This window comes from Quercus lobata, chromosome 4 (assembly GCF_001633185.2).
Source record: "Quercus lobata isolate SW786 chromosome 4, ValleyOak3.0 Primary Assembly, whole genome shotgun sequence".
NCBI classification, from domain to species: domain Eukaryota; kingdom Viridiplantae; phylum Streptophyta; class Magnoliopsida; order Fagales; family Fagaceae; genus Quercus; species Quercus lobata.
The window spans coordinates 71,377,404-71,385,433 of NC_044907.1; the positions used below are offsets into that span (position 1 = coordinate 71,377,404).

Consider the following 8,030-nt stretch of genomic DNA (forward strand, 5'->3'; position numbering starts at 1 on the left):
AAGACAGAGTAACGGGAATAACATTGATAATACCCGTCGACCTCGGATGCTGCTTTACACATCCATTTATGACAGAAAGAGAGAGATGGGGAGGAAGCGAATGACTGGAGAGGGAAACCGGGAGAAGAGAACGGCTGCTGTTGAAGACTTGAAGTGGGAGACAAATGCTGAAGATAGGATTAATAGGGCTATAAAACAAACCCCAAAACGACGTAGTTTTGGTAATGGAGAGGAAAAATAAAATGTTTAGACTTCCAAAACTGAATGCATTTAAATTGACCAATCAAATAATCTTAAAAATATGTGTAAATTGTTTTATATAACGTAATCTTTTGACCTTCCACCTTATGATTCTAAGTTCTATAAATTCAGTAATGTCTAATGTGTTTTTGTCACATCTCATTCAACCTTTCCTTCTCATATTGTTAAGACATGGCTGCTGCTTTGAGATTAAACACTTTCCTCTCTACTTTATCTGTAGTACTTCTACTTTCATTGATAGAAGCAACTTACAGTGGAATCACAGTAGATCTCATACAGCCAGGGGCGTAACCAAGAATAATTACTTGGGGGGGGCCGGGTTGTAGTTGAGATATGCTAAAAATAATTCATTAAGTCTATTAAATACAAAATTATCAACTTTCTTATATCATCATATTTTTGTACGTTATGAACATGAAAAATTATCTAGTTCAATGTAGACATAAAAAAAAGAATATTCACATCAAATCATGCTTGGCGACGATTTTTCATGGAATAAAGTTCATCCATTATCATCTTTACAGTGAAATTCCCTGCAATTTCCTTCTCTATATAAGCTATCATATTATTGGTGACTAATATATTTTTTCTTAAAGAATGCATCAATTGTTTGTCGTTTGCTCATTATTTGGCACCTAATTTCAATCCAAAAAAAAAAAAAAAAAATCAATTTAAAAAATGATAAACTAACTTATAATAAATTATCATATAAAATTCATTCTTACATGAATTATAATATAAATACACATTTAATTAAGTAATGGCCTTTTAGGATAAAAAAATTAAATAAACAAATCAATCAAAAGTATAAACAAACAACATAAACCAAATAAATTAACAACACCCTGCTACCTTGCATAATGTAATGGCTAAAAACAAAATACACAGACTCACAGCCCTCATCCCAATTGCCTTCCATAGATTTTTTTTTTTTTTTTTCATTTATAATTTACTTACTTTACTACCCAATTACAAAATGCAAGCCCCGCCCTGCCCCCACTCAAGAGACAAACAACACAAAAGCCAAAAGGTTAAGTCATAGAGTCAATGGAGTTAGTGGGTTAGGAATAAAGAATACAATAACAATAAACACAAAAAAAAAAAAAAAAACAAAGTCAAATATGCATAAATAGTTGTGCTAGCAAAGGGATATCACACATTCACTTACAAATTTTGATATTTCTATTATGCTATTCAGACTTCAATATTTAGTTTAGTTGTTGAGAAAAAGAGAGAGAAGTGAGATGAGAATGATTGAATGAGATACCTTGAGGAATTGAGGTGAGGGCTTGTGGTTGAGGTGATGAACAAGTCAACGGGCTAGTGGAGGCTGCGGCGTCACGGCAAGCGGGTGAGGAGATTGTTTCCAAGGCAAAGGCATGACACTATTAGAGGCATGAATTGAGAATTGAGAAGGAAAAAAACCAAGGTGTAGTCGTGATAGTCAAATTGTTCTCTCTTTTTTCAAACGATGAGGATGGATGATGCCTTTGTTTTGTTTGATTAGGTATTTTAGATTTGAGGTTGGGCTGGGCTGGAAGTGTGCTTAGTTTAGAGGAGAAAATTTTTGCTTTATTAAGGATTTGGGGCTAGCTGGTGGGGCTGGCTGTGGGCCAAGGTTTTTATTTTATTTGAAGTTGTGTTGGTCTAGAACTCAAGAAGAATTGTTGAAATAATTTTTTGGGGGGGGGGGGGGGCGGATATCAATTTTTGGAGGGGCCCAAATCAATTTTATATATACTCTAAAGGAAATTTGAAAAATTTTTGGGGGGGGGGGGCATGGCCCCCCAAAGGAGCCAAGTGGCTCCGCCCCTGCATACAGCGTGATTCAACAGTCTCCATCGCACAATGCCTTTCACACCCATTTTGATTGCTTGTATAAGGCTTTTGCTCGTTCCATTTCACGGGCTAATCATTTCAGGCCAAGCTTACAATCTAAGAGTTCAATCCAATCAAACGTAATAGCTAATGGCGGAGAATACCTCATCAAGATTTCCCTTGGAACCCTAGAAGTTGAGGTGCTTGGCATTGCAGATACAGGCAGTGATCTAACATGGACACAATGTGAGCCATGTGAAAAATGTTACAAGCAAAACCTTCCTCTCTTTGATCCTCAGCAATCTTCAACATATGGTAACATGCCCTGCAATTCAAGTCCTTGCAAGGCATTAAACACTACCTCTTGTGGCACTGATAAAAACACCTGCCAGTATGGTTATTCATATGGAGACCAATCATTCACTAATGGTGATCTTGGTGTTGAAACCTTAACCATTGGCTCAACTACTAGCCGTCAGGTCACATTACCGAATATTGTATTTGGGTGCGGGCACAATAATGATGGTACATTTGGTGAGGCAGGATCGGGCATAATTGGCCTAGGAGGTGGCCCTCTTTCTCTGGTCTCTCAACTAAACAATTCTATTGGTGGAAAATTTTCTTATTGTTTAGTTCTCATAGAAAATTCAAATGTTACAAGCAAGATTAATTTTGGTAGCAATGGCTTGGTTTCTGGCAATAGTGTGGTTTCAACACCCTTGGTTGCAAAAGATCCTTCGACATTCTATTACCTTACTCTAGAGGGCATTAGTGTTGGGAACAAGAGGTTTGCCTATAAGGCTTCTTCTAAGGCTGTTGCTAGTAATGAGGGTAACATTGTTATTGACTCAGACACAACTTTAACCCCTCTTCCACCTGAATTTCATGAAGATTTGGTATCAGCCGTTGAGAAAGCTATTGATGCTGAACGTGTTAGTGACCCAAGGGGTGTTCTTAGTCTTTGTTTCAGGTCTAGAGATGAAATTCATATCCCCATTATCACGGCTCATTTTACTGGTGCTGATGTGAAGTTGAAGCCAATCAATACATTTGCTAGAATGGATGATGATTTGGTTTGCTTCACCATGATACCATTTGGTAGTGTGGCCATATTTGGGAACTTGGCTCAGATAAACTTCTTGGTGGGATAATACCTGAAGGCCAAGAAAGTGTCCTTCCTGCCTGTTGACTGCACCAAGCACTAGTAGAGATGAATTTGTTGAAATTTGTGACTCTGCTTATGAAATTATATATGTGGAAATTATTTGTCTATGAGTAAAATCATTTGTAATGGGTGTCTAGTTTATCTAAAAAACAATGTTTCAATGTTTTTTTTTTCCTGGCACTTGGAATTCGAAAATTATATGACCTTGAAATATATTAGTGAAACCACAACCCAAAGATAGATCCAGTAAGTGCGAACACAACATAATTTTTTTAAAAAAATAATGACATTAATTAATATTGTTTTTCACAAAAAAAGTATCTTGAATAAATTACTTGTCACAACTGTTTTCAACAATATTCTGAAAGGTTAGTTCAGCGCTATCAAATACATCTCTATTAATATATGTGATTAAACCATGGAAGTGGTACAAAATTTGTGGTTAATCTTTTGGAATGATATATATGGAAAAGCTTATTGATCAGTACTATTTTGCTCCTGAATAATGCGATTTTTATTTTGGGCTGTAACTCAGAATATTTTAAACAAAGAAAGAGAACCACAAAACAAAACATCACAATGATGACAATGTGAGAAAATGACTTGGGCTACCAAAATTCATGACCCCACTTTAAATTTAAGCCAAAAGGAGGGATATATATATATATATATATATATATATATATATAAAAGGAGCAGGACTAGAACACAGCTCAAAAGATTCTATGGAGACGTTTCCTTTCTTCGCCAAAAGCTCAGTACACTGATTTCCTTCGGAGGATTTATTGGAGATGAACCTCTTCAAAATGTTGGGAGTACAGACCTGCCATCAGAAATTAGAGCACTATATAAGTTAGAAGAGTCAGCCAGGATGTTATTTGATGAGAGGATACCTACTGCTGGCTTAGCATCTATTTCAATGGTAATCTTGTGGACATTTGGACTCTGTACTAATAATTCCATCCCTATGTCCCTAAAGTTCAGCAGTCATAAGTGAGTCTCCTATGCTTTTGGAGAAGCCGCCAATCCTTGTGCCCTTGCAATGAATATACATTTTTAATAATTAGGCCTTAGTTGTAAAAGAAGCATGCACGTTTAATTTTGAGGATGTCTCTAATGCACCATTTTGATTCCTACTTTGTATCCAAACAATACATGATGGGGGACTTCAATTCGAAGAATAATGATTGTTGAAAGGAGGAATTGTGTGAAGGGAGGCAAGGGATGAATAGACTTCCTAAAATTCATAAACTATCTTGAGCTCAAGGCTCAAGCTTGAATGAGAGTGACTTGCATAGGAAGGTCTCATGCATATGATTGCATTTTACTTCATAGGTTTATATAGACTTTTCCATTTTGGGGACTTGTTGCTGTCCAAGCTTTCTTGAATCTCTTCCTCCAAAAAAAAAAAAAAAAAAAAGCTTTCTTGAATCTTATTGATTGTTTTTTATCCTTTCACCTTCCTATTTCTATAGCCTAACTTAGAGCCCAACTTAATAATCCTAGGTAAGACTTTTCTCTAATCCAGTTTTTAGCACATAAAAACACATTGAAAATCCTTTCTCACACCAAAAATCCATGAGGGCCAATTGTGTAATCATAGGCGTATGTTTAGGACGAGTGTAATTTGATGACTCACATCTACTGGTTACTCTCAAATATATTTCTCATGCATGTCTGCGTTCTAGGGGAGAGAGAGATGTTGAAGCTAGCTCTTGATGTGCAACACATACCATCTATATAAAATTTTCCATAGTCAGGGTAATCCCATATTGACTCAAGTTTTTCAAGGCAATCTTCTGCCGCACTTTCTGCCGTCTGATACATTGGTTTGTCATGATTCATCTCATGCTCCTCAAAGCAGTGGCTAAAATTCCAGATAACACATAGTAGATGGGGTCGTTCACAACCTTCAACCTGATGTCTAGGGCAAACATGAAATGGTTCAAATATGTTATCAAGTTTGGAGGAATGAGGAAGTGAGATTGGAACTGAAGAAGGATGGAAAGATGCAGAGGTAAACGTCATTAGCTAGAACTTCCATGAGAAAAAGAATAGCCCAATACATCATCATCAACATAAGTTTTCTAATATGCAAAGTTGTGTTTTACAACTATGTTTTATGTCAGCCTTAATTTTGTATCAAATTTGATAGTAATTTTGTTCAATCATTTCCTTGTATTTTTGTAGGATCTAATGTAAGGATTGTGTGTGAGAGTTTGGTGAAGATTCTATGAAGATGAGGATTTCGCGACTAGCTCGCGATTGGCTCGCCAGTGCTATCCCGCGAAACAAGTCACGTGAGAAGCACATACTAGAATTTGAAGAGTTTTTGAGAGGCTGGATTTTGCGAGTCATTCGTGACTCAAGCCAAGTTGCGAGTGAGCCGCGAAACTCTCTTCCTGATTATTTTGACTTTGTCTTTTCACATTTCTTAACCAACACTATATAAACCCTCATTACCCACGAAATATAAGAAGAACAAGGAGTCTTTACAAGAAACTTTTGAGAGAGAAAACCCTAGCCAAACACATGAGAGTTAGAGATTGTTTACCCACTATCCTCTACATCATTTCTCTAAAGTTTTCATTACTCCTACCTCTCCATCTACACATTCTTGAGAGGTTCTTAACCTAAATACTTACCTTACCAATTATGAGTATTGAGAGAAGTTTTGGTGCTTATGGGTAGTATTGGAAGAAACCATTGAGTGGCAGATGCAATCGAGAGGGATTGCGAGATTCAGATAACTAGTGAAGACAAGACTTCGAGAAGTCCATTGGTAGCTGGAGCTTGGGGTGCTTAAGTACATTGGGTAGATTACGCTTGGAGGGTCTTTTTGATATTCGTGTATTCCAACTTATTTACTAATGGATTGATTTCGGCTTGGAGGGCCGCAGAGGATTTTTCGCTAAGTAATTCGGTTTTCTCTTCAATAACACATCTTGGTGTTATCTTGTGTTTGCATCTCTCTTCCCTACTCTTTAAAGCTTTGCATTTATCGCTTATTGTACTTGCTTCTGCCTTAGAGTAGTGTTTTGGTTTACTGCGCATCTTTTACTCTTATTTCACACTTAGTTAAGTTAGAGTAAAAGTAACTAAGCTGTAATTTAAAATTGGGGGTCTAAACAAGTATTAGTGTTTCTACACTAATTGAGCTTTCAATTGGTATCAAAACGGGTACACTTTTTGGATTTTGTTATCCTTGTGTGATCCTAGACCCCATTTGAGATGGATAGATCTCAATCCCTCAACGTGCCTCCTTTCTTTGATGGGAGTAACTATACATTTTGGAAAGTACGTGTACGGCACCTAAACGCCCAAGTTCATATTGGGCCTTGGACCATGAATCAATGATATGGGCCAAGGATCTAATCTTCATATTGACAATGGCCCCGGCCCAGACCCACGAATAGCCACCAACGTGGACTGAGTATTGTCAGGACACTTAGAAAGCGGATCGCATATGCCCTGCTCACAGGATGCTCGGGAAACCATTCCCGGTATTTATGTACATGCTCGGTCACATCGCCCGGACACATCACCATTTACGTGCCTGGCAGAACCTTAGGAAACTCCGCTGCCGAACATATTAACTGAAGTGGGAACCATTTCCAAGGCCATTCGTACCTAAAAACCCACTTAAGCCCATTGACATTGGACCCTTCTTTGCACTAAGGGAGAAGATTACGTACCTAGCAGAACCTTAGGAAACTCCGTTGCCGAACACATTAACTGAAGTGGGAACCATTTCCAAGGCCACTCGTACCTAAAAACCCACTTAAGCCCATTGACATTGGACCTTTCTTTGCACTAAGGGAGAAGATTATGTACCCAGCAGAACCTTAGGAAACTCCGCTGTCGAACACATTAACTGAAGTGGGAACCATTTTCAAGGCCACTCGTACCTAAAAACCCACTTAAGCCCATTGACATTGGACCCTTCTTTGCACTAAGGGAGAAGATAATGATGATCATCCCATTAACGAAGGTTATAAATAGGAGAAATGAATGGATAGTTGAGGGATGCAATTCTAAGGGTAAGAAGAGAGTGAGAAAGAGAGAAAGAGAGAGGAGTTAACATTGAGAAAAAGGGAGAAAGGTGTTTGCATTGGGTCCCTTAGCCTAGGACAACCCAAGGTAGGATACTCAGACCCACCAAATAAATAGATTGTGAGCCTAAATAGTGGTTTGGCCCATCAAGCCCGTCCTTGGAGCTTACAGTACGTATGCGTGCTTTTCAATGTGCTATTGATGAGACTGTTTGGGATTCCGTTGAGAATGGTTGGGTAAGACCAATAACACCCAGGGCCGAGTGGGACGAGGCTGCCCTTGCTTTGGCAAATGCCAATAGCAAAACTATTAATGCAATTTTTTGTGGTGTTTTAACTGATAAATTTCACAGGATTTCTCATGTGAAGACTGCTAAAGATGCGTGAAAAATTCTCGAGACTACCTATGAGGGAACCAAGAAGGTCAAGGACACCAAATTGCAAATGCTCACTACCCGGTTTGAGGAAGAAGATGAGTTGTTTGACTCATTCTATGGTAGACTCAATGAGATTATCATTGCCAAGCTCAGTCTTGGAGAAAAGATTGAGGATGCCAAAGTTGTAAGGAAAGTCTTAAGATCCTTACTCGAAAGCTTTCGAGCCAAAGTCACCGTCATTGAGGAGAGTAAAGACTTGGATGAGATCAAGATCCAAGAGCTTGTCGGTTCTCTTCAAACTTATGAGCTCGGCTTGCCCTCTCACAAGTCTCACTTGCTCTTAAAACTATAAACGAG

At 38.1% G+C, this 8,030-nt stretch overlaps 1 pseudogene; it reads left to right on the forward strand.

Moving 5' to 3' along the window:
• Nucleotides 1-432: 432 nt before the first annotated feature.
• On the forward strand, nt 433-3,284 carry LOC115985738 (annotated as a pseudogene).
• Nucleotides 3,285-8,030: the final 4,746 nt, after the last annotated feature.